The sequence below is a fragment of the Lissotriton helveticus genome, chromosome 6, assembly GCF_964261635.1.
Source record: "Lissotriton helveticus chromosome 6, aLisHel1.1, whole genome shotgun sequence".
NCBI lineage: Eukaryota > Metazoa > Chordata > Amphibia > Caudata > Salamandridae > Lissotriton > Lissotriton helveticus.
The window spans coordinates 637,246,033-637,258,403 of NC_136067.1; positions in this window are offsets into that span (position 1 = coordinate 637,246,033).

Below are 12,371 nucleotides of genomic sequence, written 5' to 3' on the forward strand. Positions count from 1 at the left end.
CTTCAGTTTATGACGCAATCTCTAAATTGCAAAAGATTGCTAGAGACATTCACCCAGAGACTGGTACATGGACATATTCAAACTGGATATGGACACTCTTTGTTACTTGGGGCTGGAAACTACTGACTTTTCTATGTATACTACTGGTGATACTATTTACATGCTGTACTTGTATACAATGTGGTCCCATGATTTGCTCTATGTGCATTACTGCTTGTACACCTGCCAAAAGAAGTGTTACAAAAGAACAGCAAATGTTAAGCAATGAAATTATTGATATGATGAATATCAATATACAGGATGCAGATCTAGATTACTCTAGACAGACGAATGTCTTCAGCAAATGCTGAAAGGGTCATCTGTGGTAGTTTAGCAATAATTAGGTTAAGCATTAGCAGAAGACATTTGGTATTTCGAGACTACCTTGCCCGTTTTACGGAATCCATTTTGTTTTTATGTCGGCCATTTTGTATGCCATGTGCTCTGTCCTACCTTCCTGTCAACTGCTCTTGAAATCTTCCTAGAGACAAGATATGAGCAAATGAGACCAGGGTTTTTAGGTGAGGGAAATACTAGGCGCACTGCTCGTGGTAGTAACAAAAGTACAGATAGGTAAGGGTGAATACCATTGCAGGAGCACTCGTCCTGCTTGCTTTTCCCCGCGAATCGGGAATCCCATTGATGAACCTTCACAACTTTGACTTTTCGGCTAAAGTGGATGCTCCTAACTACATCAGTCATTTCGCTACAGAAGTGTACTGGAACTACCATATATCGTATTTTCAAGTTCTCAAACTATATCGAGCAAAAATTCATTCTGGACTACTCGTCTTGACGCTTCTAACTTTTCACCTGGTCTCGAGTGGGGCCGGTTTGGAATTATCACCGGCACTGCGACCTGTGGTTTTATACCCACCCACTACAGCCCTGAGGAGTCGTCAAAGTAGTGTATTACTTGGCGACGAAACACGTGTCGGCTGGTTATCCATTAACAATAAAAGAGGAGCCGCACTACCCATCATTCTCCTTTTTCTTCAAATATGGATACTTGAACTGTTAAATGTCCATTGAGACATCATTTCTGTACTCTCTTTATTTGGTGTGCAACAGGTTTTTCTTCATAGAGACAAGATATGTTTAGTCTCCTCTACTTTGCACATGCTCAGAAGAGCATATAGCTGTCTCCAATTTGTAACTGTCAAGCTGTGTCCACCAAAATTAGCTGACTGTCAGCCCTTCCCACTTATTGCTAGCACACTCTCTGTATGACCTTATATGTATTGAAACCAGCACTCTGTGCCTTGTACTGCCTTCATTTCAGTCCCTGTGTTGGTATAAAAAGGACCAAGCTCCTTGTAGTCAATGTGCTACCTCATACTAATCCGAAGGGTGTTGTGTGAATGTAGTTCCACCTCATGAGGTTTAATAAACTCTGTCTTTTCTATTCCAGTTTCTGTGCTAACTTCTTACTATTGGTCTGAGGACTCTGTGCAGCGAAGGGCGAATGCCTTGCACTGGTAGGCCTTGCTGAGGCTCCCCACTACAAATTGGCGCTTCCAACATGGGGCTCATCGGCGACTCAGATGCCCGAAGGAGTGGTCGAGACGAAGGATGGGAATCTCGCTTTTGTACACGATCGCTGCCTGAGGAGACCCGAGTCTTGGCACCCATGGCGTTTTTCATTTCTTTCTGATCTGACCATCCAGTGGCGCCGGTCCTCGACTGAGATCTCTTCTGTTGATTCGCCGTGCAGTGACCATTTGGTCAATTTGAGAACTTGGCAGTTGGAACCTGGACACCATTTGATTGGTAAGAGCCGTTCTGCAGCACTTGCTGTTGGTTTTTGATGCCTTTGACTGGTAAGGTAGTTTAGTAACACTTACTGCAGCTTTTTGTTTGTAAGATTGGCCAATATTAGTATTTGTTTGATAATTATATATGCATTGCAATTCATATAGGCAGGTAATGAGGAGATTTTTCTCTATTTGAATTTGTTTGAACGGCGCAACATACGAAGAGTACCTTAAGCGCTACTTTGATTATAATACTGCATATTTTGCACTATTTTTGGCATGCCTGTTTCCAGCACACTTCGTGGGATGTGTTGCTTTTGTAGTGGTGCCAGTTTGAAACTGGACAAAGCACAACCGGCTCCCCCGGAGGGGATGCCTAATAGGGACATGTATATTAAGTATGGTATTTCTTCCATAATGTACAGCACATTATGAAATAAATACACTCTTACAGATCCTGAGTTGCGTTGGCCTATGCATGGGTCATTTGATTTGCAAAAGATTCAGTATGTGGAGCAACGTATGTTTAAGCGAAAGGCTAGGCAAGATATGTTTGACTGTGTGCGAATGTGGGAGAAAGAAGTGCGTGAGCGAATGATGCGTGAGCAAGACTTGATTGAAAAAGAAGAATGTAAGATCATTCATGCGAAAGCATTGGAAATGAAAAAAAGGGAAATTAAAGAAATTAAAGAGAGGGAAGATAGGGAGTGTCATTTACAGGTAAATGGCCAATACGCTGTTCGTAGACCTCTTTATCCTGTTCTTAATAAACCCCAAGATGATTCTCTCTTAGATCGTTGTCCACCTCCTTATGCTCTTCCTTCTGCTCCTTAAAAGTCAGATGAGGACTCTCCTACTGACCAGGACAATGCTAGAGAAACTCGCTCGATGTTATCTGTTGAACGTGCGTCTCAGATTAGATCTGCTGCGTGCAAAGCCGTTCGTAGTACTGCCACTATTTCTGAACTTTTACATAGTATAAAAGGTTGGCAGGAAAGGGAGCAAATATATTTTACTGATACATTTGCCGTAGAGGTTATTGAACGATTTAGGAAACATTCCGTAGAAATGGAGCCCGATTATGTAGCAGCTGATTGTAAACAATTACGTGACTGTCTTTTTGCCTTCTCCCAGGTGCCTGACACGATCAGACGCTTGGTTAAAGTGCGTATTGACGCAGCCTGTTTGCGAGAGGAGAAAAAGGCAGCAGATGCAGCTGCACAAAGAATCCCAAATCAGCATGGCACAAACTCCTACTCTTGGAACAGATAAAAATGTTGTAATTAATGTGAAACCCAATCGGGAAGGCGATGGGGCACCTTTATATGTTCCTCCTAAAGGAACGGGTACAAATGATGATAAGACTTCTACAGATGCTAAAGGTTATTTTATTTATAATTGGGTTTACACTCCTTGGAATAGAGAGATGTTATGGCCCTAAAAATGCATTGCCTGATCCGCGAAAGAATCCAGCGTCCTTTTATGAGGAAGTTGAGGGTGCCATTAGCTCTTGTACTATGACTTTGCCTGATATTGATTTGTTTTTTGGACTAATATTACCGCCTGATATGTGGTGAACTGTGCGTAGAGTTGATGATCGTGCGGCATTTGGAGCATTAAGGAAAGATTTAGAGCAGTTAGATGAAGACAGAGAACCTGCACAGAAACCGTGTCAGTTAATTTTAAATCTTCCGGCAGCTATATTAGTTAAATTAAAGACGATTATTCCCCCTATAAAGATAGATTGGACTGTATTAGCGTTGTGTAAGCAAATGGCAGACAAATCAGTTTCAGATTTTTTTACACGCTTTGAAAAGGCATTTCACGATTTTAGTGGCCAGTCACTGACAGATGACACGGGTAGGCATCTGTTTATCGATAAATATGTCGCAAACCTTTTGCCAGGAATAGCTAGTCGCCTAAAGGCCAGCGAGAGTTCATGGACTACCTCTTCTCCGGTTTCTCTCCTAACTATGGCTCAGTATTTTGAGCGACAAGAATTAGAAGCTAAAAATAATGAGGATAAAAAGTGTAAAGAGTGAAGCTTATGGCCCGCCTTCTACAGGTAATGATAGAGGCGGTCGTGGATCTTATGGTTCGTCCTTTCCTTCCTATACTTGTTCAAATTTGTCTGTTGATCAGTGTGAGTACTGCAAGAAATTTGGACATTGGCTTTCTGATTGTCCAGTACTGTGTGCTCAGCAGTGTCCACGTAGTTGGGGACAAATGAGAAATCGCTCGGGATATTCAGGGCCAAGAGGAAGTACGAATGATCGCGCTAGGTTTGATGCTAATGAACGTGGGCAGGATGGGTTTATCACTTTTGATAGAAGGAACCAATATCAAATGTCCGACTATGTGCCGTCTGATTAACAAGATTCTGTTTATGCATAGGATTGCCTAGGATGGGGTAAGAAATCAGTTGAAGTTCCAGTAGATCAGAGGGGTCCCTATGTTACAGCACATGTTTTGGGTTCTACTGATCAGTTTCTGGTTGATACAGGAGATACTCTTAGCGCCTTGTCTAAACAGTTGGTTCCAAGGGCTCCCCTGTCTGGCTTAACAATTATATCAATAGGTCTCAATGGAACACCTTCCCTTAGCCCATTGTCACAACCATTTGCATTCCATGTTGATAAGTTTACTGCTCCATGTCCATTTTGGCTTTCTCCAATATATGCTCAAATATTTCAGGGCTACGATACGATGTTCTCCGGAAGGAGTAGGGGTTATTTTGAATGACAACTACCCTGTGATTGAGATATCCTGTATTGTTAAAGAGGACATTGCATTAGTTTCACTCCCTAGTACTTTGTGGGCTAATTCAGACACTAATGTAGGGCAAATGGTTATTCCGCCAGTGCATATTAGTGTCAAGGAAGGTGCTTCATTGCCAAGACTGCCTCAGTATAACATTTCTCGAGAAGGAGAAGAAGCACTCACACGCATTGTACATGATGTGACTCTGAGCAGAGAAGGGCGAATCCCTTTCACTAGTAGGCCCGGCTGAGGCTTGCTACTACACTTGTTGTAATGAAAATGTTTTAAACCTATATATGAAGATACATCTTAAATGCACAGCTAAAAATAGAGATTGAACGGATAGTCTGTTTTTTATATCATATCCTTCATGACATCACTGATGACATCTCAAATGATATCACTGATGACATCACTGATGACATCATCTTGTGAAAGAGTGGAAGACCTCCTCTCACCCTAATATTACCTTTGATACACACATTCAAAAATAGAAACTAACATTTAAAAAAAAAAATGGAGATACCAATACCAATTACAACAACCTATTCAGTAATTCCAACATCTACATACACATCCACTCATTCACCAATAGTTCTATATAGTCACTCATACATGTACTCACTCATCATATGTACTCATACACCTATACATACTGTTACACACCGATACTCATCCATAGAGTTAGTCACACACATACTCACAGATGCAAATAAATTATCAAACATCCATTTACTTGCATATACAGCTATACACACACACCACTACACTAACTTCTACAGAAACGTACACATACTTACTCTCTTAAACAATCGCTTATAGATACACATATTTATTTATACAGGAACTCTTTTAAACTCTCACTCTCACATATACTCACTTATATACATCAATACTCACATATAGTAGTTTAAAACATATGTAGTTACTCATAAAGATACTATTGAGACAGTCATTCACTCACTAACACACCCATACACACACTCATCCACCCATGCAGTCCTGCACATATGCCGTCTTCAAAACACACACAAACAGTGAGTCACTCGTTCATGCATCTATGCGCTAAGTAACATCCCCACCGAACCATACAGACACTCATACTGATAATCAAAAAACAAACTAATAACCCATATACACACTTATGTAGCTACTCACCAACCCTTGCAGCCACTTATACACAAAGTGAGACACTGATACAGATATTTAAATATTTAAACATTACTCGTTAATACATGTATTCACTAAGATACACTTAATAAGTTAGTTATACTGTGAATTTTAGAAAAAAAACATCCATTTAGACACCTATTTAACTATTTATTGTTACATCGACCTTTAGATGTACGTATAAAAAAATATTTATTTTTCAGAAAGACACACATTCACTGGATGATGTCATCAGTGATGTCATCAGTGATGTCATTTGAGATGTCATCAGTGATGTCATGAGTGATGTCACTGGCCATGTCATGAGTGATGTAATATGTGACGTCATCAGCAGTGCATTGCGGGTCACGAGTTATAGTTAGCTAAACTAACTATAACGGGGGAATTTCAATGGTTTTGAATGAGTGAAATGTCCATTATATATATATAATGGACATATATTTATATATATATATATATATATATGCACACATATATACGCCAAGGTGTATTGAGGAATGAGTGGGTGTATCAATGTCTGAACTGATAATATAGTGGGTGAATATCTACATCATTCTGTCAGTTGGAGTGTAAGTGGCTGCATGGGTTGGTGAATAAATAGATTAGTGTGTATATGGGTTATTGATTAGTTGTCTGAGTACCTGTATGGGTACCTGAGTGTCTGTCGGGATGGGTGTGGGTGTGTGTGACTCCCTGCATGGATGAGTGAGTGGGTGATTCACTGCGTGTATGGATTCATGAGTGCATCTGCAAGGGGCTGTGCAGGTGACTGACTGTGTATATGTCTGTGTTGGTGAGTGAATGAATGTCTCTCTGGCATATGTATAAGTAACTACATATGTGAAAGGCAGTATATGTGAGTGTTGGTGTATATAAGTGACTAAAAGTTAGAGTAAGTGATTGTGAGAGTTGCTGTATGTATGTGCGTGCTGTGTCAGTGATTGTAGCAGATAGTAACTATGTGTTACAATCTGCATGAATAGGTGCGGTGGTGTGTGTGTATAACGGCATAGGTGACTAAATGGCAGTGTTATTGATTCTTTGGTTGACTGACTAGGTGTTTGAGTAAATCTGTGAGTGAGTGGCAGTGTGTGGGTATCTGTATGGGTATATCCACGGGAACTCCACAGTTCGCCACCCTGGCTGCCTGTTCCGGAAAGGTCATTAGACAGGTCGCTCCCGACTTCTGCCGCCTTGGAGCTGCCTCTACCTGCGAACTTAAGCCCTCAACACCGCAAGCATAGCAAAGCGACCCCTCGGCCACTGATCTCCAGACACACTGCCCCACTGGATCCCAAGTCTCATGTCCTGATGAACCGCGCTGACTCAAAACCCTAATTCAGCCTGTCGCCTGCCCTCCGGGCCACCCAAGCTCCACACCGCATCTTAATCAGGCTCCCCCCCTCCATTACCCTCACGATGGCCCGGGACCAGCCTCCCCCTCCTCCTCCAGTCCCACTTGCCCACCTCAAACCTCACAGTCGGAACTCCTTCACCATCATCTTCCGCTCCCTCCTCTCTACAAAGGTTCGACGCACTTTCAAGCAGAAACTCATCCGTAAACACAAAGAAACCCTAATCATTGACATCTACCACTCTGCTCCATAGGACTGATGAAGATGGATCTAATATTCCACACTGAAAGACGCGAATATTGGGTCTCCATGATCAGAACGCGGATGTTCATCGCCAAAACTACCTCCACTCCTCATAGCTGCAAATTAACCGTGATTCTCCCATTCAGATCAGTTAGTAGAGGCTATACAACTGTGACTATCTTCACTAATGGCACAGTCCTCATCCAAGCCAACAATGAGAACCTGGAAGCTTTCGACTCCCTATTTCCCTCACTTAGATCAGCCCTCCCTACCCCTCCTCACCTCGCCTCAACGCCCTCACCGACCACTCCCCTAGTTGACAGAGAAGACCTCGACACGCCCTTTATCGATCCACACACAGCCCGCCAGGCTCCCCCTCCCCCCGTCATATCTCATCCCCCACGCCCAGCCATCCTCCACCAACAGGAAACCTAACTCTCACCCCCTACCCCTCCACCCAACCACCTCACCTCCCCCAGCCACAGCCACCGACCACCTCCTATGACAATCACCTCCCTGCCAACAGGCAGTCCCCAGCCAACGAGCCTCCTCTCGAGTCTCCCCCCAACTCTCAAACCTCCCCTGTCTAATCCTCCTCCTGTCCCTCTCCCTATCTCTCCCATATCTAAACCTCCTCCCAGCCCTCTCCCCACCCCTCCCACGCACGCTACCCTGATCCCTATCCCCCAACCCATCCTCTCGAACCTTAACACGCTCGGCCCCACTCCAGATGTTCACAACCCCTCCCTTGATTCCATAACAAAGCGGCTCACAGCCCTTGAAAATCAGGTCGACACTATCACCCAAGGCTTAATAGAAATCCTCTTTAACCTCGGTATAGCCTGTAATCCCCACAAACCCCCTCTCCGAACCCCCCTCCTCGCCAGCACCAACATCACCCAGGGGCCCATAGAAGCCCTCAGTGCCCAGCCGATCGATCCCTATCCCAAGGGCCTGGGTTCCGGTCCCAAAAAATCCGAATCAACCAGGGCCCTATGCACCAGGCCCTTGACCTCATTCTCATCTTCCACCCTAGCGGGCTCAAAACACCTGATCTCCAGGCCGCTTAGATCAGAAGCTCCTATGTCAGACAGGGAAGCAACCTTACTAGCCGCTACCTACGACTCTCCCATTTCAGATTCGCCTAAATCTAAGATTCAAGTAATCACGGGTCACCGGAAAGATCCCCCCACTCTCAAACGACAGAGATTACCAGTCCTCACCGCTATACCTAGAGAGGCTAAAGACAAAACCACCAGCAATCAGGAAAAAATCACCAACTGCCTCCTAATCAATTGCAGATTGGCCTCACTCCACGCAACGGACTTAGCCGAAGCTATCCTCACACTTGACATTGACGTTGCGTTCCTCACTGAGACCTGGCTAAATAAGACATCTCCTCCCTGCCTAGACATGCTGGTTCCACCTGGTTTCTCCCTCATCTCCAAAGACAGGATAGAACAACGAGGAGGTGGGGTCGCTATCATCCACAAGGACAGCTGGAGCATCACAGAAACCGCCTCCTTCGAGTATGACTCATTTGAATGTCTATCCGCTGTCACCAAGACCAAAGACAACGACTCTCTACTGTGCCACCTACTCTATCACCCCCGGGCAGAAACAACGAGTTTGGAGATCAACTATCCAACCTGATTGCACAAGACGCACTCGGCGATTCCAAAAACGTAATTCTTGGGGACCTGAGCCTCAGATGGAACGAAACTCATAACCCTCTAATCAGATAGCTATCCAGCCTCCTCGCGGACAACAACCTTACTCAACACTGTACTGAGGAGACACATTACAAAGGAGCCATACTGGACGCATCATTGCACAAAAGAACTCAATCACGGTCAACCACATACTTCCCGTTGACTGGTCAGATCATCATTTGATCTTATTTCACATCAATCACCCCACCGTCCCGCTTAAACCTCCTCAAGACCCCCCCAAATGGTCGAGAAACCTCTCCCAAGTACCCCAAGACATCCTAGAAGGTCAGCTAAGTTCACTTCTTCCAGACAACTCTCTGCACCTTTCGACCAATGATCTCATCGACCACTATAACTCCGAGCTAGTCTCCATTCTCAACAATCTAGCTCCTCTAAAGCTCAAAAGAAGCCGTGCCACCCCATCTAGAACCTGGTTCAATGCGGACCTCAACGCAGCAAGAAGAACCCTGAGAGCCAAAGAAAGAAAGTGGAGAAACAACCCAACAGCCATCCTTCGCTTACAACTAAAAACAGCCCGCAGGAAGTATAACAACCATATCAAAAATAAGAAATCCAGCTTCTTCCGAGAGGCACTAGCCAATTCCAAAACAGACCTAAGGAGCTCTACAACATAATCAGACATCAAACATCTAAGCCTCTGCCCACACCCCTGCAGGCGTCCAAAGAACTATGCGATAACTTTGCCAGCTTCTTCAACGACAAGGTCTTAAAAATCGAATTATCTCTAGACATCAACAACTTACATCTCCAGAAGAGCAACGCAGCTATCCCACAGGCCCTTCCACCGCTGCTCCTCTCCCCTCCTTTGGCTAAGCTTTCGCCCCGTGCAGGAAACTGAGATAATCTCGCTGATCTCGACCTCCAAACCATCAGCACACATCTCAGACCCCATTCCTCCCTCACTAATCAAAATAATGAAGCTCACCTTAGCACCTATCTGGGGCGAAGTCATAAACAGCTCCCTACAAAGCGGAGTGATCCCCGACTGTCTAAAAATGGGACAAGTCACCCCTCTGTTGAAAAAACCCGGTCTTGACTCAACTGACTTGAACAATTTTAGACCGATATCTAACCTCCCTCTGCTCGCAAAAACACTGGAACGCTGCATACTCCTGCAATTGACGCATCATCTGGACAACATCAATGTCCTGGACCCCCTCCAATCCGGCTTCAGACAAGGCCGCAGCACAGAAACCGCGATGCTGAACATCATTGACGACATTCACGGTTCTCTTGACGCAGACAAGTGCTGCCTCCTCATACTCCTTGACCTCTCCGCAGCTTTCGACACGGTGGACCATAAGCTCCTCATCAAGACTCTGCAAGTAAGAGCTGGCCTTGGCAAAGTAGTTCTCGAGTGGTTTTCCTCCTTTCTACATAACCGCTCGCAAATAATAAAAATGAAGAACTTCACCTCCGAAACTCAGCATGTCAACAAGGGTGTCCCCCAAGGATCAGTATTCTCTCCTCAGCTCTTCAACATCTATATGGAACCGCTCGCCAAACTACTCAGTTATGCCAACATCCACTTCCACCTCTACGCGGACGACACCCAGATCTACCTGGAAAACTCTTCTCTTAATGACATCCACAGACGTAATGCTGTCCTAAATGATGTTCAAGATTGGCTGACGAAGAATCACCTGAAACTCAATCCCGACAAGACCGAAACTCTTCTCATCTCAAACAAAGAAGACAACCCTCAAATCATCGAGTGGCTGAAGTCGATCGATGCTCTTAAAGGTACTTTCACGCTAGCTGACTCTGTAAAATCTCTGGGTTTCACACTAGACCCCAAACTAACCTTGACAAACCACATTAAGAACTCGGCAAAAAGTGCATTCTTTAACCTCAGACTTCTGAACAAAATCAAACCTTTCATTCCCAACAAGGACCTTAAACTAGCCACGCAATCTCTAGTCCTATCTAGACTGGACTATGGGAACTCAATCCTAACAGGCATCCCCAAATCGCACCTGGCCCCATTAAAAACAACACTGCATGCGGCAGCGAGAATGATCACAGGATGCAAAAAATCTGACCACATTTCCCCAGCACTCAAAGAACTCGAATGGCTCCCGGTGGAAATGCGTAGTACCTTCAGAACAGCCTGACTAACCCACAAGGCCCTCCATACCGGAAAACCAGAATACTTAGCAAACAAGCTCAAAAAAGCAGGCCAAGCTAGAAATTTAAGAAGCTCTAACTCCCTGCTGCTCATCCTACCAAAAACCAGAAAGAAGAGAACTGCGGACTACTCCTTCACAGGAAATGCTCCCAAAATATGGAACTCTATCCCCCCGCACATCAGAACCATACCGTCCTATGCGGAGCCAACTCAAATCCTTGTTCCTTATCCGTTCCCTAGGTCGTGGGTAACTAGGATCAGCAAGCATCCTTAGAACTATGTGGTATCTCTGTATCCTATTACCAAGAAGTCCTACTGTACGAACCTTTTCCTCCTCCCAAATTGTCTTTCGTTGATCGCCTTTACTTGTTACGTGTCTTGTTGTTCACCTTTTCATTCCTTTTACTGTAAAGCGCTCTGCTACCTTCGGGTCTTGTTAGCGCTAAATAATAATATGAGTGCATATATCTGGGCTGTATTGATGAGTGATTGTGTGAATGAGTGACTGCGTGGGTTAGTGAGTAGATGTGTGTGTAGACCTATGAATCCGTGAGTGGGTATGTACTAACTGGTATTTGTGTCCATTGTTTTGAGAATGCTAGTCTGTATTTTAGAGTGGGGTATCAAAGGTTATATTAGGGTGTGTGGAGGTGCATCAGATATTACTGGATGATGTCATCAGTGATGTCATTTGAGATGTCATCAGTGATGTCACTGACCATGTCATGAGTGATGTAATATGTGACGTCATCAGCAGTGCATTGCAGGAGTGCAAGTTATAGTTAGCTCAGCTAACTATAACGGACGAATTTCTCTGGTTTTGTACGAAGGAAATGTCCAACTAACTATTTGCAGAGTGTTGTAAAAAGGGGCGTGGCCTCAGACCACATCTCAGCAATCCCACTGTGTGAGGCTTACTGTAGATACCTAATGGGCTAGTTGGCCCTTAAGGACCCTTAGCATTCAAGGGGACCTAATCCCCCAACCCAGAACGTTCCAGGAGGTGTGTTTGCAGAGTGGTGCAGGGAGGGGGAGGGGCATCTGGCGAGATGCCGGCTTTTCTTTTCTTTTGATATTTTTAGAAGGGGGGATGTGTGGCCATCCTTCTCTTAATATTTTGTGGGCCCTGAGGAACCCATCCTCAAAAGACTGACCCATTTATAAAAAGAAAAAACGGGAAGGGGGCGCG